Raw genomic sequence first — 23,878 nt, 5'->3', positions numbered from 1 at the left:
CTTCCAAGAGTTGAAGTGACTACATTGGGGATTTGTATGAGGAAGGTTCTTTTCAAGAAAGTTATGCTTTTTTTAGAGGAGTTAGACCCACCCCTATGGAGATGTTCCTCTGCATCATACATCAAGTTGAGGCAGAATGTCAGAGCGGTCACCCCTGAATTCCCACACGAACCTCAGAGCGGTCACCTCTGAATTCCCACACAAACCTCCAACATTGACCCCCTTACATATACCACTACTAAGCACTAACCCTAAACATTTATTCTTGATGCTCTATAATAGTGTTCAGACGGAACAGGCTGAATAAGGGAGGAACTCGCGATCGAACTGGGACAATGAATTGGGAGTTACCCTCAATAACAGGCAATGGAGATATTGTTGCCAGCAAACAGTATTAATATTGGAAAACAGACAATTGCGTATTATACACTTTAAGTAGATGCATCAGCTGTATTACACCCCAGCTTGGTCAGCTCGATTTCATCTACAGTCAGATGACAGATGCGACTGGTGCAGGAGGGGAGGGGCTGACTTTCTACATTTAGAATGGTACTACAGGCCGATTAGAAACTATTGGCAACAGATTTTTAAGTTGTTTTCACAAGAGAGAAGACCCCACTAAGTTCCAGGGAACAGGGTACTGTTGACACTCAAAGTCAAAAAAGAATCCCTGGGCTACACATACTTTTCTTCACACTCTTAGATTTCACACACACCAAAACCTTAAGGAGAACAGGCTTTTTATATATGTATCAAACCAACACCAAGATATGACGTTTACACTCTTTATTCCTTTATGTTTTTTTTCTTCAAAATTCGGAAAACGTTCTGAAAAGCACTTTTAAAAACCTACATAGTATATCACATTTGAGACAATTGTTCACAATATTTCATAAAACATACAGTATTAAAAACAAAATGTAAATAAAACACAAATTTCTTATCACTAAATTATCAAGACTTTACAGTACATAATGAATCACATTAAACAACCCCTATTGACATGTAGGTTCAAAAGTTCCTACTAACGTGCTTAACTGACCCAATAGCCTCATATTATTTTCAAAACAGAAATTACAGTATCCAAACTTTTGGTATATCTGGTATTTCGTTGGGCTTTTATTGGACTCTATTTTTCCATGCGTCGACGCGTTTCGGTGTTATTTCACTGGTACATTAACACCTTCTTCAGGACAGCAAAATTTGTGGGGTCATCGTTTCTAAAATTCCTTTCTGTATATATGAGACAGTAATGAATAACAATTTAAGAAGAGGATTCTAAAAATTCTCTTTTCCTAGCATTTTAATTTCTAGTTTATGTTTTTAATATATGAACAATACATATTTTTATCCTATTATTCCTATCCCTATTATAGCTTTTTTTAAAAAAAATTGCAGTATTGTCACAACGGTTTCATATATAAGTAAGACTCTTCTCTCCCTCCGTTATATTTCAGTGTTGGGCCATACATATCTGAAATTAACCATTCATTCCCATCATTCACTCTAATCCCGATACTTGCCTTAGCTCCAAAAAGAATGAGAGGCGATGTTATTTCAGCCCAGGAATTGATTCTACTCCTTAGGGTTTTTTTATAGGGTATTCACTTCCTGTCACATGTATTACCCTATAGGATCAAATGATGATATTCAGATATCTGATCTTTTGTTTATCCTATATTTTACTTCTGATTTTTAAAGGGATTACCGTTTTTTTTTAGAAAAGAAGAAAGGAGAAATCTGTAGTTCAGGCTGATATTCCTGTCTCACTTCTCTCTTCAATCTGGTTATTTTTATGGTTGACCTAGATAATTGGAAACATAATTTTAGTTCTCTTTCTAATATATCCATTGCTTCAGTCTTTCTCTCTCTTATATCTTTGTTTACCTTTGAGCTACATGCCCAGGAACAACACAGCCTTCCTTTCCGTTAATTAATCTTTCCTATGTACTCTTCTTTTTTTCAGCAACTATACTCTGTTGAAAATATATTACAGCATATCAGTTATTTATCCCAATCTCTAGGTTATAGTATGGTTTTCTTAGTTAAAAGGATTCTTACCTTATTATACATTAAAACTTTCACAACAAGGTATGGCGTCCTATTTCTGTTTTTCATGAACCGGATATGTTCTGTGGGGTAATATTGATAGTATTTCGAATTAGTGATCTCTATCCCCCAAGTTATGATGCATGTGTTGAGGAGACACACTATATTTTAAACTTTATTTGTGCTTTATATTTTGCATGGAGAAAACATTTTTTTCACTAATCGAGACGTATTTCGCAGTTAAACAATATATATGTACTAGAAGGCGCAGCCCCACAATGCATTCTTGACGTGGTTGAGTCGTTCGCAGTTTGAATCTCATTTGTAAGCGTCTAATATACACTGAAAGTGTATCGGCACTCGAGGCGGCAGTAGCCTTTCTAGTAGATTTTTAAGGCCCTAGCGCAGATGATTGGATCATCGCTGCCCACTAGCCCTCTAACTGCGTTGATGGGCTATACTGAAGAGGTGCAAGAGTCTTTCAGAAAATACGTCTCTCTCAGGCTACTGTTGTCCAAGCAGAGGGTGGTCTGCAGATGGAGAAGGGCTGTGCTCCTAAGTTTAAGGATTAGTTACAAGATCTCATATTGTGGCAGGAACAATCTATTCCTTACGCAGAGCTATTACTTTTGGCCGCCAGGCCAAGAGACATATGGGACCCCTTGTGGGCATTCCTGCTGAATCACCCTCCTGAGGTAGTGGTTCAGGAATCCTCTAACAACGTTGGGCACCATACAGTTGAGCCTGAGGTGGGAATATCCGGATAAAGTTATTGGTGTGGGGAGGGTACATGGAATGCATTCTTAAAGAAGTTGATAAATGTTCTTTCTTGTTATCTTTTTTACTTAGGGAACAATGGACTAAGTGCGGGTCAGCCGGTTGTAGTTTTAAAACCATTCTTTTTCCTTTCCCGCTGTGTGGATGTCCATTGTTTATGCAAGTTGCAGAGAGAGTAATCTGTCAACTCTTGGATGCAATCCAATTGTCTTAAACTTAACAGCAGTAAGACCGAAGTGCCTGGCCTGGACTCCGAACTGGTGGCCTTCAGAGCTGGGTGAATGTCCTACACCCGTCTCAAAGGCAAAAAACCTTGGGATCATGTTTGACTGTAGACTGACGTTTGACAGTCAACTCAATTGCCTTACTCCTAGTTTCTGGGCCATCCTCAAAATGATTAGGAAGATTTGTGCCTTCATTTCTCCCGAGGCTCTAAAGACAGTGGTGACTGGCCTTGCCATCTCCAGGTTGGATTATGGCAATGCACTTTACTTGGGGATCCAAACTCAATTCCTGAAAAAGCTACACCGATTGCAGAATGCAGCAGCGAGACGGATTCTGAATATCCCTAAACATGAGTCAGTCTCCCGGCAGCTAGAGGCATTGCACTGGCTACCGGTTAAGAAACAAATAGTATTTAAATCACTGTGCATTACCTTCAAAGCACTCCAGGGAAAATGCCCCTCGCACTTGACATCGCTCATAAAATACTATGCACCATCTAGAAACCTCAGATCTGCACAACAAAAACTGTTGCAAATTCCTAGGTTCAAACAAGCACGATGGGGAGGTAGGAGTTTCTTGTTTAGATCTGCAAAATCCTTGAAACTTCTTCCAGTAGCAATTAAAAATACCTCAGATCTTAAAGCCCTCAGGAAGGCGGTAAAAACATGGATGTTCCAATCTGACCTCTAATGTTACTCACATGCTAGCCTCACACATTTCCGAGTCCTCAGCGCCAAGACGCCTCCGAGCATTCGTTGCTCTCTATAAATTTAAAAATCAAATCAAATCAAATCAAATCTGGATATAGATAGTCTCATATGTACAGAATTGTGTTATTGCACTTTAAGTTATCACCCTTTAGTACGAACTAGCAGCCCGTCCCGACGTTGTCAGGGGATGAAATAGAATGTGTGCAATGTTTGGGATAGGCAATGCTAATTTATTGTAAAACCTCACGGTATACAACATTTCTTGTTTTAATTTGATGAGTAACACTCCTTGTTTAGCAAATATGGGACGTCGTTCTTTACCTGTCCAGTTGAGGTGTGCATAGACGGTAACGTGAATGCGTGCACTCCGAGGCCGTGTGTTTGACGCAATATTGGAAGGTCTGTGCTCCAGCCGCAAAGGTGGATGTTTACTCCACGTGACACCACTTAGAGGCCCCACATCGCGCCCAAATTCAGCAGTCCGTGTAATGTGTGTTCGCCCCACTGCAACGCTGACTCCCCTCTGCACCCGCCTCAGCATCCGCAGATGAATGCGTGAACTCCGAGGCCGTGTCTTTCATGCAATTTGTGGAGGTGTCGGCTCCATCCGCGAAGGTGTTTGTGCTCTCCACCGGACACCAATTAGAGGCCCCACATCGCGCCAATGGTCAACGCCCCCAACAACAGTAAATGCAACGCCCATTGGTATTGTAACGCTAGTATGCCTCTTGCAAGCATTATAATCTTTTACCGAACGCCGCGCCCACACGCCATCGCATAACCCGCCCACTCTTGGAACGCTAGTACGCCTCTCGCAAGCATTGTAATAAAAAAGCCACGCCCATAGCTGTATGCAGATGCCCATCAAACCGAACGCCGCACCCATATCGCTGTATGCAGATGGCCATTATCATGCACCCAACTGACTACTTTTCCCCTAACGTTCTTTCCCCCCCTAATGTATATAGTGGGCTGCTGTATAGCCTATGTCCATCTGCTGCAACTGTCCTTTCCAATTCTGTATTGGGTGTTGTGATTGGTGCTGTAGTTCCAGAGCTTACCCGCCTCAAAGGTTTGGGCTCTCTCTTTATAATAGTAGTATAGATATAGATATAGATATAGATATAGATAATGTTTGTACCAAATGTGAAAATTCTATCGAAGAAATACAAAAGTGTCTTTTATTGATGCTTTATTGTAGTTTATATGTACAATTACTCTAGTGCTAAGGGGATATTACTTCATACAGAAAAGAGCCTCAGTACTTCATTATAAAGTTCATATGATAAGGGGAGTCATTTACGTTTGGTGGATTCAGGGCCTCACCCAATGAAAAGCAGCTGCCCTCCTACAAACTGGTGGATCCCCCACCACATTTACAAGTGATGGAACTGCATAGTTTCTAATTGGCTGAATTTCAGATGTCTTGGCCATTGAGGCCTTTGACCAGATGGCCCCTCTGCCAGTTGGCTGTTGGGTCATTGTTGCAGTCGCCCTGCCCTATTAAGGATTTGAGGCATGGTGGTCTGAAGGCAGGGAAACCAATCAATGTCCCAAAGTGAATGGAGAAAATTTGACTATAGATCAGAGCCATTTACTTTTTTTGTTCCTATAAACAAATTCCTATTTTTTTAGATTGTTTCTTAAAAACAACAAATGTTGCCAGTTCAGCAAAGCAATATTGGTTCCCCTCTGATTTCAATGCTATGGCCTCTGTGGCAGCTGGACTGAGGGATTTAAAGATCTTCATCTGGCAAGTGGGATCTTCATATGAGCACTCTGGCCTACACAGGGGATGCGGGGGCCATCTCCTGGAACCTTAAATGATTCCCAGATACTCTTATTTCAGTCGAGCTACACAGACCAAAAAGCCCGAAAGAATTGGAGAAAATAAGCAACAGCAGAAGTCTGCAGATATTGTGCGGAAGTGATAGATCCCTGTCACCTAAAGTAAGGGATGATATCCATGAAAATCTCCAGGTTGTTGATATTTAAGTTCTAGATAACTCTTGGAGTAAAAAATATCTATGCTCAACAAAATTATTTGGCTGTATTTATCCACCTTCTAAAATGTATCAAGGGAGCATTACATCTGCCCTGTCACATTGCACCCGACTGCCTCTCCAACAAATAAGGGTATTGAGACCAGGCAACCAAATAGCAACCTCCTGGAGGCATTCTTGATTGATAAGGTGAAGTGAGAAATTCAAGAGCTTACTAAGGGGAAAGCACCAGGTCTTAATATGATACCCACAGAGGTGTTTCTTGCAGACGTCAACTGGTGGGCTGAAATACTGGGGAAAGTCTTTGAGGAGATTATAGTGACAAATAACTGCCCAGTTCCATGGGTAAATAATATCCTTGTCCCTCTATACAGAAGGGCCATTAAGATGATCCAAAGCCATATAGACTGTTAAGTTTAATTGAAATAGACTGCAAAATGTTATCCAAACTGATTTTGAAAGCCCTAGATGAGTTGGTCACTAATGGGAACATCCTCTCACCAATACAAGGAGGCTTTTTTGTCAATTGGCCAGATAATTACTTTCTTACATATAATCTACAAATTCAGCACAGCAATCAAAATGCCGTTGTATGTGGCATTTCTAGACTTCTCTTCAGCCTTTGAGTTGGCCCCAAGAAACCGACTTTGGGAAAAACTGGCTGCAGTGGATATGATGCCAGGCTATTGGCGTCATTCCAACTGTTGTATACTGGAACTTCCTCCCTGGTGAGACTTAAACAAGCAGGGTTTATCAGCAAAAATGTATATACCAGCAGAGGGGACAAGCAAGGTTGTCTGCTAGCCCCACTGTTGTTTTCCTTGAATACGAACGATCTGTATCATGAAGTCAGAAAAGACACTGATGACATCCCAATAGTGAATGGTTTTAAGGTCCCGTCTTGCTTCAAGCTGATGATTCGATTCTGATAGCAAGAAAACCTAAAGGCTTGCAAGCACAGCTATCATGGATGCAGGGAAGACCAAGATAATGACCCTCATGGTCAAGCGTTCGAAGAAGTAATCCTTCATTTTGTCTGTTACTACTTTCCTCAGGCGGAAAGCCGGGAGGCAGTTCATTTTTAAAATTGTTATCACTCATTATTTCTTGTGTTTCTTGTGTTTTTAACAAATCACTTACCCCCCCACTCAACACATTTGACCAGCGGACTTAGCGCTGTTGTCTTTAAGCGCGGGACGCTCTCCCAGCGCCTCGCTCAGCCCGCAGGCCACGCCCCCTTGGAGGCCACGCCCACCGCCCTCTTCCACAAAAGGGACGCTGAATACGAGCGCCGCCATTTGTCTGTTACTACTCTCCTGAGGCGGAAAGCCGGGAGGCAGTTAATTTTTAAAATTGTTATCACTCATTATTTCTTGTGTTTCTTGTGCTTTTAACAAATCACTTACCCCCCACTCGACACATTTGACCAGCGGACTTAGCGCTGTTGTCTTCAAGCGCGGGACTCTCTCCCAGCGCCTCGCTCAGCCCGCAGGCCATGCCCCCTCGGAGGCCACGCCCACCGCCCTCTTCCACAAAAGGGACGCTGAATACGAGCGCCGCCATTTGTCTGTTACTACTCTCCTGAGGCGGAAAGCCGGGAGGCAGTTCATTTTTAAAATTGTTATCACTCATTATTTCTTGTGTTTCTTGTGCTTTTAACAAATCACTTACCCCCCCCACTCGACGCATTTGACCAGCGGACTTAGCGCTGTTGTCTTCAAGCGCGGGACGCTCTCCCAGCGCCTCGCTCAGCCCGCAGGCCACGCCCCCTCGGAGGCTACGCCCACCGGTGCAACCCCTTACAAATCATGTGTTTTCCTCGGAAGCGCAGCGAACGAGCGCAGCGGGCGCGACGTTTGCGCGCCAAAGGCGCACCAAAGGAAAGCCCGTCTGCGCCCGTCCGCGGCCGACCGAGGCCAGGGTCTGGTCACTCTGCCCCTTCTATTCAATATACACCTAGACAGTTGACCGACCTTCAGGGTCTGTGGCCTCTTGAGAATACTATATCAGCCCGAATTACCAGGCTGGGCCTCCTTAAACCCAACGCCTTTTCCCACTCCTGCTCCCCTCCTCTGGCCCTGACCGGGTGCTCCACTACCCTCCCACCCACTGGTTCTCCCCTCACGGCTGTCTCTGCGATGTATCTAAATACCAGACCGGCAGTCAAGCACCAGTTGGACCTTTTTACGCTACTGGAGTCACATAAACCCGATCTTTTATTTCTCACTGAGACTTGGTTCTCCGACAGCTCCCTCCCTTCCCTTCTGGCAATCCTTCCTCCATCTTATTACGCTCTTCCAGCCGACCGCTCTCCCGGCAAGCCAGGTGGAAGAGTTGCACTGATCGCCCGTAAAGAAATTATTTTCCAACCGTTAGCTATCTCCCCCCTGGGATCATCAGATTGTCTGGTGGCCCGCTCACTCTCCCTTACTCCCCCTCTCACGTGTGTTCTCATTTATCGACCCCCATCCTCCCCGCAACTGTTTCTTCCCAATTATTTAGACCTGGTGGCTACCCTTGCAGTTAACCACTCGTCTATTGTGGTCCTTGGCGACTTTAATTTTTGGCCCTCCGACCCTGCGGAATGTACAGTGTCAAGGAGTTTTCAGAGTCACTCCTTTCTCTCAATTCATTTCTGCTGTTCACGTCCCTACTCACAATTTGGGTCGCATCCTCTACCAAATCTGGCATCAAGACTGCCCGGTCACTTTTCTTTCCACCTCACCCTGCCCTTGGTCTGATCACTTTCTTATTTGTTTCTCTTTATCCCTCCGTTCAGTCCCTAAGCCCCCCCCTAGCCAAAAACATCTGGGCATGATCATGGAATCGAGTAGACGTGGCCGCTCTAACGAGCATACTCTCCGCATCTAGCCCGGATCTTTCAGGACTGTCATCTCTTGGACATGCGGAATCCATCAAAGGCTGGATGCAGGCTGGCTGTGATGCAGTCGCCCCCCTAAAGCGCATATCGTCTAAGCGTCCCAAAGATGCTAACCAATGGTTTTCAGAGGAGTTGAAGACTCAAAAACTTAATCTTCGACAAGCGGAGCGCCTCTGGCGGCGGGACTATTGTCCCATTTCAAGAAATCATTACACCAATCTTTTGGCACTATATAAGAAATCTATTCTGGAAACCAAGAAGGCTTATTTCTCATCCAAGATCCAGTTCGCTGAGAACCGACCAAGAGAAATTTTTGATATTATCCAAGATCTAGCCTATTCTGACAGGGCCTCACTCAAACCCTCTCCCTCCCAATCCCTCTGTGACTGTCTTAACTCTTTTTTCCTTGATAAAATCAGCACGATCAGAGCAAATATTCCCCCCCGTCCCACTCCTTCACTGCCCTTCCTCTTTCCTCAGCTGTAGCACGTCTGGATTTCATTCCTCGCCTCACGGTGGATTCCTTTCTGTCCCTTCTCCCTCTGGTCAAGTCCAGTTCCCCTCTGGATCCCTGCCCCACCCACATCTTGAAACAGATCTACTGCTCCTGTCCTTCACCACCCCTTATGTTTCTGAACAGTTCACTCTCCCAGGGTATTGTCACTCCTTCTCTCAAATCGGCGGTAATTGTACCTCTCCTAAAAAAAACCTGGTGCTGATCCTTCTGTTTCAGCCAACTATCGCCCTATCTCACTCCTGCCTTTTCTAGCCAAGGTACTGGAACGCCACGTAGTTAGAACCCTCAGCGCCTTTGTGGAAGGGAACAGTGTCTTGGCCCCCAGGCAGGCTGGATTCCGCCCTGCGCACTCGACAGAATCATTTGCTATATCTGTCTTGGACAATCTCCGAGAGGGCATGGACACTAATCAGCCCCAGACCTTGGTTCTTCTCGATCTCTCCGCCGCTTTCGACACGGTTGATCATGCCATCTTACTTTCACGTGTCGAGGCGGCGGGGATCGGGAGGTCTGCCCTGGTCTGGCTGTCCTCCTTCCTGAGCAGCCGCACTCAAGCAGTTCGCTTGGGCGATTACTCAGCTGACTTCCGGCCTGTGCCGTGCGGGGTCCCCCAAGGCTTCTCACTGTCACCACTGTTATTTAATTTATACATTGCCCCTCTTATTTCTGCTTTACAACAGCTGGAGGTCTCTGTCTACAATTATGCAGACGATCTCCAGCTCATTTTTCCACTTTCCCCTTCTTCTGTGTCTATATCCAACTTTCACTCTGTTATGACCTTCATTCAGGACTGGATGAACCACAACCACCTGAAACTCAATCCCGATAAAACAGAATTGGTGTTGACGGGTGGTTGTTCCAGTCCTTGGCCCTCACTTTTCTGGCCCCCTTCCTTAGGCCCCCCACCCATTCCTGTTTCCTCGGTTAAAACCCTTGGCTTTAAATTTAATGATCAACTTTCCCTTCACTCCCAAGTTAGTGCCGTTGTTTCCTCAGCCTTTCTTTCCCTCCGGACTATACGCAAAATCTCCCGGTTTTTCACCCCTTCTGCCCTTAAACATATACTTCTGGCAATGGTAACGTCCCGCCTGGACTACGGCAATGCCCTTTATTGTGGCATGCCGGCGTACCTCGTGCGGCGCCTTCAGATGGTTCAGAACCAGGCAGCCCACCGTGTGATCAACTTACCCAAATCACATCACGTCACGCCCCTTCTTAGATCTTTACACTGGCTCCCTGTTCAGCAACGTGCTCTTTTCAAGCTGGGCTGCATTATTTTTAATGCCCGGTCCGGCTCTGCCCCTGTTTTTATCAGTTCTGCTATTCACAACTACATCCCGACCAGAGAATTGTGCTCATCCACCCAACAGCTTCTCATCGTCCCCCGCTTCAAACGTAAAAAATATGGAGGATCCAAGTTTTCAACTGTGGCTCCCGCCTTCTGGAATTCTCTCCCGCCTTCCTTAAGGTCTTGTCCCCAGTACTCCCTTTTCCGCAAAGCTCTTAAAACTCTTCTTTTTTCCCAGGCATTTCCCTCTTAAATCGGTCCCAGGCTTCTAGTACTTTTCGTCTTTTGGGTTTGTAGTACTACAAAAGCGCCATGAAACCGCTCGGTGTACGCGCGCTCTAGAAATATTTTTAACCCCTTTGACGCTGATGACGAGCTGGGCTCGTCATGGCGTAGCCTCCTCGCACGCTGATGACGAGCCCAGCTCGTCACGTAAAGTGCGTTTTTAAAAAACTCAGCGTGCGAGCGGAATTCCGCTAGTGCGCATGGTGTTAAACTCAAACTCAAACTTTATAAATCAGACAATAGTGGAAGAAGTAGCATCCTTTAAATACCTAGGAGTGATAATTGATAGAACTTCGAGCTGGAAACCCCATACACTCTCAACTATAAGGTAATCTAAAACCGATGCAAATGCCATCCTGTGACTGTCGTGCAAATACTGTCATCGGTTCTCAAGCTTATTGGCAAAGTCTTTCAGGCAAAAGTCAGAAGTCAAATTGCGTACGAAGCAGAGTTATGGCGAATAGACACATTTATGCAAGGAGTCGGATGATTTGAGAGAAAGGTCTGGAAATCTGGAAATCTCTGCTCAATTTGCCATCAAGTTTTCCAACAGTAGCATTAGAATCAGATATCAACTACTCGTCTTTTGAAACCAGTGGGCAGATGTCCTCCATTAAGTACGGACTAAAAAGATTACAGAGCACGAACCTAGTGGATCACGCGTAGAAAGAACAGTTCTCTATGAACACCAAAGCATCATATGCAATGCAATGGAAAAATGAAGCTTGGTATATGTACAGCAGCAAGCATGAATCTGCTGACATGTAAGAAGATAAAATGATATCGTAAACAAGCAATTTCTCAGTTCAAAGCATAGACAAAAAATAGCCGCCTAAGAACTTTCACCCAAGATGTCATGTTGGCCGGTGTGATCCATCATGTAATGTCCAACAGTATCTTGTTTTTGTAGAAAATCTGAGAGAAAGAAGACTGTTTGCACTAGTAAGAGGGTGGGAGGCTGCCTGTTAATGAATGCAATCAAGAACAGAAGGAACCCTGCGTTCTCAGATAAATGTTCCTCTGGGGGAAAAAAGAGGACTGGACACACTTTATGTTACAATGTGCTCTGTACAATAAAGTTGGATCATACTCATTAGCCAAGATGTTATACAACTAACAGTTAGAGAATGAAGCAGAGAAATTGCTCTTTCTGTTCAGCGATGTCTCAAGTGTCATGACAAAAGCAACTGGTTTATATTTAAAGACAAGCTGGGACCTTGCGGCAAAATCTCCTTAGAAGCGGTAGTGCAAATAGAAGAACTTTTATCTTGTGCTATTTTATCTTTGGTCTTTTAATGGAATTCATTTTGATTGCATTTTAAATGTATTTTTATGACAAGTCGTGTTTAACGTGGAAATTGGCTGAATTTGTATTGTGTGAAAGGCAATTATGTTTATACTTAAGCTGAAAGCACTGTTAATAAATTCTAAATTCAGGCTACACAGAGGTAAATCACACTGCACAATTACATCGAAAAGCCTTCATTGGTCCTCTTCCCTCTTGTTGCCCCAGGTCTGTCGAGAAGAAAAAGGGCCAGCCGGGATCATCCTCCATCCTCCACATGCTTGTATGTACTCAACAGAATTAGTGTAGGCAAACAGTGTGTCAGCACAGGGCAAGCGCACCTCCATTATATGCCATACTCCTTCACTGAGAGCATTATAGAGGTTTGCTTTCTCAGAGATTTGATACCAGGACCACGGCAAAAACATTCACTGTGCATACTGCTGCTTACAGGATCAATGTCCTCCGATAAAACACTGCAAGCAAAACTCCTGTTCCAAGGTTTACGTCTTGATTGAAAAGCACGCCCATATGAGCCACATCCACTCAAAATAGAAGTATCAGTGGCATATCATGAACATTTTAAGTACTCAGGCACAGACTAAGCCTGGGCGTAGTTCGCGTAGCCGCACTCCGCGAGCTACGCGAAGATGCACTTGCACTCCGCGAACTACGCATAGCTCCGCGAGCATGCGTAGTAGCTTGCTTGACCCGTTCGCGAGCCATTTTTCGTCTTCAGGAGCGCCGTGGAACTCTGGAACCTGCTCGACACCACATCTCCAGACGTCGCCTTCCTCACGGAAACATGGATGAACGCCTCCTCAGCGCCCGACATCGCCGTCGCCATCCCGGACGGATACAAGATCACCCGGAGAGACCGCGTCAACGAGACAGGAGGAGGCATCGCCATCGTCCACAAGAACACCATCCGCATCACGACCAACTCAGACAACACCCTCACAGCCGCTTAACATCTTCACTTCCAGATACACACCGACCCCAAGACCACACTCAGAGGCACCCTCATCTACAGACCCCCAGGACCTCGCACACAATTCAGCGAAGACATCGCAGACTTCATCAGCCCGCACGCCCTCGCCTCCGCTGACTACATCCTCCTAGGGGACCTCAACTTCCACCTGGAGAACAACAACGACAACACCACCACCACCCTGCTGGACAACCTCGCCAACCTCTGACTCATGCAACTGGTGAACACCCCCACCCACTACTCCGGACACACGCTTGACCCAGTCTTCTCCTCCAGCAAGTACATCTCCTTCAGCCACTCCACCGGACTTCACTGGACAGACCACAGCTGCGTCCACTTCAGCTTCAGAAAGACCACGACTCACCACCACCCGCAACAGGTTCCCCGCAGGAACTGGAACAAGATCACCACCGACCAGCTCACCACTTCACTGAGCCAGAACCCTCCCGCCAGCTCAACGGACCCCAACCAAGCAGCCAACAACCTCACACAGTGGATCACCAATTGCGCTCGCCCAACCAGCCTCGACCTCTCGCAGTCCGGCTTCCGCACCAACCACAGCACCGAGACCGCCCTCATCACAGCCACGGACGACATCCGAGCCCTGCTCGACAACTGGGAAACAGCGGCCCTCATCCTCCTGGACCTCTCCGCAGCATTCGATACGGTCTGCCACCGCACCCTAGTGCAGCGCCTCAGCAACATCGGAATCCAAGAGAAGGCACTGGAGTGGATCATCTTCTTCCTCACCGGAAGAACCCAGAGAGTCCGCCTCCCCCATACAGATCCAAGGCCACTGAAGTCATATGCGGCGTACCACAAGGATCATCACTCAGCCCCACCCTCTTCAACGTCTACATGAGCCCCCTCGCAGCCATCGTACGCCAACACAACCTCAACATCATCTCCTACACCGACGACACCCAGCTGACCTCTCCCTCACCAACGACCCAGGAACCGCCAGAACCAACCTACACGAAGGGATGAAAGACGTAGTCGAGTGGATGAGGAACAGCCGCCTGAAACTGAACTCAGACAAGACGGAAGTCCTCATCCTTGGATCATCACCCTCCGCCTGGGACGACTCCTGGTGGCCCCCTGCCCTGGGCAGCGCACCCAAACCAACGGACCACGCACGCAACCTGGGCTTCATCCTGGACTCCTCCCTCTCGATGACCAGACAAGTCAACGCCGTCTCATCATGCTTAAACATCCTACGCATGCTCCGAAAGATCTTCCGATGGCTCGCCACCGAAACCAGGAAGACGGTCACACAGGCACTCGTCACCAGCCGACTGGACTACGGAAACACCCTCTATACCGGAACCACAGCCAAACTCCAGAAAAGACTCTAACACATCCAGAACGCCTCCGCACGACTCATCTTGGACATCCCCCGACACATCCACATCTCCGGACACCTGAGAGACCTTCACTGGCTCCCCGTCAGCAAGAGAATCACGTTCCAACTCCTCACCCACGCACAGAAGGCCCCCCACGACCTGGGCCCCAGGTACCTCAACAACCGCCTGACCTTCTACACTCCCACCCGCCACTACGATCGACCAGCCACGCCCTCGCCGCCATGCCACGCATTCGAAGATCCACCATGGGAGGAAGATCCTTCTCCTACCTGGCAGCCAATACTTGGAACTCCCTCCCCATCCACCTCCGCCTGACCCAAGACCACCTCTGCTTCAGGAAGCAACTCAAGACATGGCTGTTCGAGCAGTAGCGGACCCCCCTCCCCCAAGCGCCTTGAGACCCTCTGGGTGAGTAGCGCGCTATACAAATATCCTGATTGATTGATTGATTGATTGATTGCCTGCATGCTTGTGATGTGTAGCGCGCGAAGTTACCCATGAGGTTTGTCCCGCCTGCTCGCGTCCCCTTATTTCCGGTCACTACTAACGTGTTCGCAAGTTATTCTGTGCCAGATTGCAGTTTCTGCGTGTTCGGCAACTCGATCTTACCGACAAGCATCCTCGCGCATGCGAAAATGCTATTGAGCGCGCGAGAACTACGCTACGCAGCAGTTTGCGGAGTATTCGACAACTTTGCGTTCTCCGCGGAGCGCGGAGTTGCCGAAGTCCGCAAACTCCGCGAACGGAGCGTAGTTCTTCGCCCAGGGTTAGCACAGACCCAGAAGGAGTTTGTGCGCTGGTTTTGCTGAAACCGTCCTGCTTTTCAGTATATACATAAACCTACAAGTTAGTGTATGATCTGTAGACAGTACAGCTCAGAAATATGAAGAGACACTCATTGCTATGTGCTTCCTAGTATTTACTACAGACTGCCAAATTTCAGAGGCAAACAGGTATATCGACCTTTTCTGAGCTGTGTGCAGTAGTAGGATGCATTCATGAAGCAGCCCCACGATCAGAAAGTTCTACTTTCAGTCCTACTTCCTCCCTGTCAAAATAAAGCTTGGAATTTATGGTGCTGCTCAAGGCTTGATGCTTAGCAACATCACTTGTAGAAATCCCTGTAACTGTATTTAATGGAAACATATTGATCTATTCTTGTTCCCCCCCCCCGATGGAAAATGCACTAGAACTGTGCACGCTACAGAGAACATAAAGGTAAAGTGCCCAGCAGTAAAACAGTCCCCTACTGCTTTTAAAAAAAACAGAGGTCTGCATGATTTGTAAATATCAGTACTGAGATGGGGGAGCTAGGTGGTGCACATGCAAGAGGGCCGCACCAGTGTGAGGCTCCTGCAGCCCGGTTAATATATCCTGACATTTATCCTGTTTAATGGTCATCTCTGCATCTGTAAGGCTGCTGACGCGAAGATATTAACCTGCAACAGACTTGCTGAAATTTTCAAGCAAACTGGATCATGATGGCCACTGATATGGCAGTGTGAAATCTTGACCGAAGAGCAGTGCGGCGGTGGGAGGAGGAGTGGAGCGGCTGCCGTGATTAACTGAGCCCGTGGCTGCGTTGGGAGCACACGGGCCGCAGTGCCAGGCGAGCATGAACATGTTGGAGTTTTCCACCCCGGAGATTGGCAAGATTGCGGGACGCGGCTGCGGATCCCGAAGTGCGGCGACGGAGAGCGGCTGCTATGGCCGGTGCAGAGGCAAGACATTGTGGGTGAGAGGGGTGAAAGCTGGTGGACGGCGGCGGGACCTGAAGGGTACTAGATAGTGGAGACCTAGGCTCACGCTGCTTTTACTGCAACGGTCTCGGCACTCGAGAAATCCCTGGGGGGTCTCCCTCACATTTGCTTCTTCCCTAGAGGGGGCGTGGCATTGAGCTGCGCTCGGGGAGCAGCCGCCGGGGGCTGAGGAGACTGTGCTGCTTGGGACACCATCGGGAGCGTGGCTGCTGTTCTCCCCCCCCCCCCCGCTGCCCAACTGACGTTCTGAGAGACAGCGCCCGGCCTGGCCGCCACTTGCGATCCCAGCGGAGGTGCGGAGAGGGACTAGATCCCAGGAGCTCAGATTTGTCCTGATAGTATACTCCACGCTGTTGGGATCCTGGCCCCATTTTATGTTTGGGCAACTGCCGGCCGCCATGTTGTGGAGCAGTGAGGAGGAAAGGCTGCACGAGGGCCTTATGGGCACTTTCTACTGTCAAGCCAAGTGACGCCTTTTATGCATGAGATACTATTGTTGGGAAGAGACCCATGTGGTTGCATGGGATATCTGGCTGAGGCGGATTGAGCTATACCCTGAGGAAGCGCTGCATGGCAGTCTAGGCTTGGCACAGGGAAGGTCTGATAGAGTGCCATAGCAACACCACTCCGTTGGGCAGCTGTGTTTGGTGCGCTAGCCCGGGACGCCCTGTGGCCCTGCTGCTCACTACTGCCTCGCGGCTTCACTCTGGTGACATTGGCTGCGTGTTGCCGGATCGGTGGGGCCTGGGCGGGGTGTGGGGGCCGGGACATCGGGCGCTGATTACTGGTGGCGGCAAGCCTAACTGCGCCACTCACACCGGGAAACAGATGATGAGCGGACTGAGATACGACTGGCTGCCTCCCACCACGGTGCTGGTATGGGGAACCAGACACCAGGCAACCAAAATTGAACTTTGAAGCAACAAAGAAAAGTGCCCGGAATATACAAGGAGACTGCAACCTGTAAGAAGGAGGAGAGGCGTGAGGGGAAGCAGCCACACACAATGCTGATGTGCAGACTATACAGGGATTTGCCACTATCGTGGATAAAGTTGATCGCATGGATGCCATTGCGCACAAGCTGGAGGGACACGAGGACCGTATTAAGGAAACGGAGTGGTGCATCTCAGACACTGAGGATACAATATCCCGGAATGCCACACAGCTTGCTCACATGGATAAACTTTTAAAACTCATCGCAGCAAAGAATGAGGACTTAGAAGCGCGCACAGGGCACAATAACATTTGCGTGATTGGCTTTCCAAAATCCACCAACACTGGGAAAATGGAAGAATATGTTGAAAAATGCTGGTGGCCGCAATAGGTACTGAGTCTTTTTCAAGTCAGTTTTTTGTAGAGCAGGCTCACAGGTCTCTTGGGGCGCACCCTCCACCAGGTAGCACTCCGCGTCCCATAATAGCAAGACTTTTGAATTACAGGGACTGGAATGTGGCACTACGAGCGTCGAGAAGCAAGCGGACCCTGTCATATGATGAGAATACTTTTTCCATCTACCCTGAATTCATGCCTATAGTGTAGGAAGAGAGACATAAATTTCTGGATGTCGAGAACAAACTGAGAAAAGCACAAATTGATTACGCGCTGCTGAACCCAGCGCGTCTCAGAGTTAGACATCAGGGCAAGCAACGATTCTTCACAAAACCGCAGCAGGTGGAGGAATTCCTCAAACATATACGGCGAACATCACGAACTGACGGAGAAATGGTGGCGTCGCAGCAATCTGCATCGACTGGAGCAGAAGAGGACTCACAATGAAGCCATCATCACCGCCTTCTCTAGCTTTTATGTGGTTATATGCTATGTTGGTTGCTGGGTGAGGGGTCCCCAGCCAAGGTTCACGAATGACATAAGTAGGAGGAGATACATTAAACCATACATAATATACACCGGGCACCCTATGCCCTACAGGGCCCAGTGGTGCCACCTAAGGAGGGCTCTGGGGGCAAGGGAAATCTGTGCAGCCGCCTAGACCTGGCCCAGACGGGAATCCCCCTGGGTTTGTTCACTACCTGTTAACTGTAGAGACTGCAGGAATGTTTTTGTCTACTTTAGGGATGGAGGAAGGTGGGTGGGAGTCTATTTCTGGCAAGTTGGGGTTGCTTCAGTAGCTTGGGGGGAGAGTGGTTTGTCTTTTTAGTTTTGAGTAGTAAGGTTACGAATCAGGAACCTCCTTTCACTAGAATTGCAGAGGTACGGGAGCAGTTCATGATTGAGCATTGCGGTCGACTTCAGGTGCCGATCTGCACTGTGGGATGCGGGAGGGGCTGCACTCACTGAGTGGCGTGCAGGGTGCTGATGGCGATGGAGGAGTATGGCTGATGTTGCTGCAGAAGCACTAAATGTTATTACGTGGAGTGTTTGAGGGCTGGGTGACCCGGTAAAGAGAAGGCAAATTTTAGCATACGTGGACAGGCACCGGGCACTTCAAGTTATGCTACAGGAAACACACTTCGCCCCTCACAAACCGAATAATTTTGCAAGCAAATGGGCAGAACATAGAATTGTCTCCTCTTATTGTCTCCTCTTATTTCTCTTACCCGAGAGGAGCGGCGATCCTTGTAAAAAAATGAGTACCGTTCCACTTAGCGGGAGCAACATGGGACTCGCAGGGTCGCTACTGCCTGGCATGGGGCTGGTTGGTTTCTGTGTCTGTTTCACTGGCCTGTTGTTACGGCCCTAACATGGATGATCCAGAGTTTTTCACAGCACTATGGGCCAAGATATTTGATGTAGGCTCCAATCATATAATATGGGGTGGGGATTTTAATGTTGCATATAACCTTGGCTCGGACAGGTCACACCTGGGGCCTCATCACTATACCAAAGAGCGTGCAACCCTACAAGACACTATAGCCACCTATCACCTACTTAACGCATGGAGACATTTGCACCCACATGCAAGGGAAGGGACACACTACACAGCGCAGGCGGCATCATGGGCGAGGCTAGCTTATTGGTTGTTATCCTGCGGGCTGGGCCCGGCAATATCTAGTGTGAGACACTTGGCCAGAATGTACTCAGACCCCGGTGGCACTTACTCTTTCCGGCTCTGACTTTGGCACGCAGCGCAGCATCTGGCAGCTATATGCCCCTAGTTTACTGGATACTATCTTCCAAGAAGAACTACGGGAGGAGATACAGGAATTCTTCGTCCACAATAAAGGGACGGTGAATAGTGTGGAAACCATTTGGGAGGCATTTAAGGTTACGCTCCGTGGGTTCTGCATATCGAAGGGGTCCGGGATGCTTAAAGTCATAACTAACACGCTGCGAACATTGGAGGCGAAGCTTAAATCACTGGAGGAAAAATTGTCCGCGAACCCTAGTAGATCCGCCCAAGGCCAGTTTAGGGAAAACCTCACAGAATATATGGACGCAGCAGAGGGGGAAACTAGATTTCGGGGTAAATACTGGGTGTCACGATGTTATAGTGAGGGGGAGAGACCAGGTCGGGCCTTAGCGCAAATTGTCAGGAAACCTCAATACTCCAGCTATGTACTGGAAATTGAAGAGGTGGATGGTGTGGTCTATCGAATCACAGCTAATATCCTTAATGCCTTAACATAACACTACAATAATCTTTACACTACACAGCGGCAGGATGATCTAGACCTAGAGGGCTTTCTGGGTTATGTGGCACTGGGCTGGCTCAGTGATGTGCAGCACACTTTTCTATGTGCCCCATTTGAATTGAATGAAGTCAGAGACGCCATTATGAGTATGCAGTCGGGGAAGGCCACGCGGACGGACGGAATCCCTGTGGAATTTTACAAAACGTATATAGATTTAATGGCCCTAATCTGTGTGAGGTGTATGAGGACACTCCTTAGGTTGGTTGGCTACCTGCATCCATGAGAGAGGCCCCTATAATCTCGCTATTGAAACCTGGAAAACTGCCTTGACAATGCGATTACTATAGGCCCCTTTCCCTTCACAACTGCGATGCCAAAATACTGGCTAAACTCATCGCTACTCGACTGAGTCTGTTGATGGAAAACTTGATCCTTCCTGATCAATCGGGATTTGTACCCCGGAGAGCCACCTCCCATAACCTGAGAACACTCTTCACCATTTTTAACAATGTCTCACAAGATCTGCCTTTGGCGTGAACTGCATACCAGACTCCTCTATCACCTTCCAAAGTATACCTCAGTTTTCAATATCCTCCATGGTCTACACTGGCTGACGGTTTCTAACTGTATTAAGTTCAAAGCCCTCTGTTACATGTTCAGAAATAAAACTGGATCTGCTCCTAAATACCTCCGGGGCTTAGTCCATCTCTACCATCCTTCCCGACCCCTGAGATCCGCTTCACAGATTCGGTTCACGATATCACAAATCCCACTGGCTTGCCTGAAAGGTCGGTCCTTTTCCTATTTGGGGCTAACACTATGGAACACCCTGCCTGTTGCCTTGAAAGAGTCAGCTTCTCGTTAAGGACTAAAAACCTGTTTTTTTAACTCTGTTACTATTCCCTGTGTATTTTCCTCTCCTCTTGCCCTGTTCCGGGAAACCCTTCGGGGTAGCTGTGCGCAGTACAAGTCTCACAATAATTATACCCTCAGTGGCAGCCTGCAGGTTACATAGTTTCTTTACCACCTCACTGGGAGAATTTTACAAATGCCATTCCACATGTCACTTTGGACACCTGAGCTCATATGTTGGCTACATATTTTATTAAAATATATTTAACTTAAAGTACTGCCTTAAGATAGACGTTTGTCTATGTTGCAAATGAGAATGGGATTCGGATGTGTTAGAGTCTTGGGGTAACGATGCAATGCAGATGACCATGAGAAAACTCACTGACACACCAAGGCATGACTCATATTCCTAAATCTCACTGGGACAATCTGGGAGCTCTAGCACGGCTTAAGCACCGCAAACAGAAATACATGCTATGAGCAAGCCGGCTTCAAAGCAATAGCTACAGAGTACAATATGTGGTTTGAAGGATTGCACTGTTCCTCTGCTACAGCCTCTACGAAACTTAACAGGTTCCTTATCCTCTCTACCACTAACCTCTAGGCTTTTTAAATGCTTTCTTTGCAATGTGAGGTCATTACCTAAACATGCTATTGAATCATGGGACTTGTTGTCCTCAATGTCACCTTAGTTTGGCTTCCTAACTGAAACCTGGCTGAACTTCCCTACGTCTCCTGGAATCGCGTTAGCACTACAAATATCGCATATTGAAACTGCACAGGGAGGGCAGGACAGGTGGTGGTATTGCCATCATATTTAAAGACTGAGAAAAACTCTCTCATAGAGACCCTTTTAGAGCACTGGGTGGAGATATGTGTCTTTAAGGTTGAGTTCTCCTCAGGCGCTCTTGCATATTGCCCCCAGACCCAAAAGAGACTTCAGTCAACAATTCACTGAATGTATTACCTCTCACATTCTGTCATCCAAATACTTTATTTTATTGGGCGATTTTAACTTTCATGGGGAAGATACCTTAAATACAGAGGCAGTTCAATTCCTCTCATGTTCTTTCTACGATTGGCAGAAACCAGAAAGTCAGAGGTCCTATGCATACTGCAAGCCACATCCGCTACCTAATTCTCATAAACTCCCTGTCCCTATCCTGTGAACCTCCCACTACTATGGACTGATAACTCCTTGATCTACTTTCAGATCGCTGTGATACATATGCCTGCACATACAAAGAAAACTACGAATAACCTGATGAGACACAAAGTGACCCCTGACTCCTTTGATAAACAGTTTGACTTTATGCTTACGACTGATGATGCTGATGTGGATAAAGCACTATTAGATAACCATTCTGCTCTTAACAAGGTGTTTGATAAGATAGCGCCTTTGAAAGCCTGCTCAACATCATAACATGGTACCAACGCCCTTTGGTAGACACCAGAACTGTCCAATGAGAAGGCATTGAGCAAAAACCTGAGAGACGTTGGCGTCAATCCAGCAACCTGATCGATAACGAGGCTTATAAACCAGCCTTAGCACTATATAATTGCAATATTAAAAAGGCTCGGAAGTCGCACATCTCTCTTTAACTCCCTAATAGAATTATTCAAAGTCCTTAATACTTTCATAAACCCTCATGTCCATCCATTACTGTTAAAATATAACTTTGTCCAGTGCCGTCCTGCCCTGTTTTTCCTCCAAATGCTCCCTAATCCATATACCAACTGATGTGTAGCATCGTACTTATGCTCGGCTCTATCAAAAAGAAGGTTAGTGAGGCTTTAGATTGTTCAAAGAAAAAAGCATTAACTAATATTTTATAATAACTGATTGGGAGGAGACTAATTCGATAACTATTTTAAAATGTCTTTTATAACTCATATATTTGCCATTACAATGTATTTGACTAATTTTATTGGTATTGTTTACAAAGGGCACGGTTAGCACTTTAATTACTATGCACTTTATAAGCTAGTCTGAATAACTTAATGAACGGTATTACTATCCTAATTGGTTCATGTCTGTACATTTCTGTGACGTTTTAATTATACTGTTTATGATGTATCTTTCTTATATATATTGAATAATGTATGATCTGTATACTTTTATGACCTTATTAATTAAGATCGAATAAAGTTACTAACCAACCAACCATAAACCCTCATGCCTGCTCTGCTGACATTCAGCTTTTGACTTGACTATTTTTGATAGTGTTTTCCTTTTGATGTCATGATTTTATGAAAGAAAAAGAATATTTTGAATGAAAAATAAATGTTTTGCTAAACATATGCTTTAGTTACACAGTATTCATTGGCTGTGTTGACTTGAATTTTTAGTGAAATATTCTGGCTAGCCGCTTGTTCTGTTTTGCTAATTGTTGAGGTCCAGGCTGGCCGGTTCACTGGACCCAAAACCTTTTGTGTATACCTGCTGACATTCAGCCACCACAGCTCTATGCAATTCCATTGAGAATCACTTTGGAGAGAAAATAAATAGGTTTTACACTAATTTCCCCAGACTGAAGGACCAAATATGCCCAGAATTTAACGTCAGTCAATCACCGCCAACACGCTTTTCTTGTAGGTAATCTTTTGGGCATCTGCCAAATTAAGGTCTCCCCTGGATATCACTTCAGCCAGGATTTCAGCAACATTGTCCTTGACGCGTGTCCTGGCCATCTGCTCCTTACTTAAACTATCTATAAGCTTTGGGGAAATTCCTCTAGCCTGGAAAGCAGCACAGGTCATATCCATCCAAAAGAAAGCTAACTTACAATCCACAGACCTTTCCAACTTTCATTCGAGCTCTCTCCATCCCTTTCTGTGTAAGCCTCTAGGAGGACAAATAAACAGCCAACTTATGGAGTACTTAGAGTCAAACATGATCCTGGACCCATCTCAATCTGGGTTCAGAGCCATACATAGCACTGAAACTACATTTGTTGCTCTTACTGACCATATAAGATGCTCTCTAGATGATTATAAACAATCTTTGCTAGTGCTGCTGGATCTGTCTGCAGCATTTGATACTGTGTCTCATCATCTGTTTCTTCACAGGCTGCAGACGAGAGGAATCCCTGCGGCGACTCTACATGGTTTGCTGATTTTCTATCCAACAGAAGCCAGACTATCAACTTGGGCTCTTTTAAATTGCGCACCACAGAGCTTGTTTGAGCCCTCACTATTTAACATCTATGTGGTCCCCCTTGCCAAAACCAATAGACATTTGGATTCAAACCTCTTTCGTATGCTGATGAAACTAAGCTTATCATCTCTTTCGATAAAG

This window comes from Lissotriton vulgaris, chromosome 10 (genome assembly GCF_964263255.1).
Source record: "Lissotriton vulgaris chromosome 10, aLisVul1.2, whole genome shotgun sequence".
NCBI classification, from domain to species: Eukaryota; Metazoa; Chordata; class Amphibia; order Caudata; family Salamandridae; genus Lissotriton; species Lissotriton vulgaris.
This window is presented reverse-complemented; position numbering follows the sequence as displayed.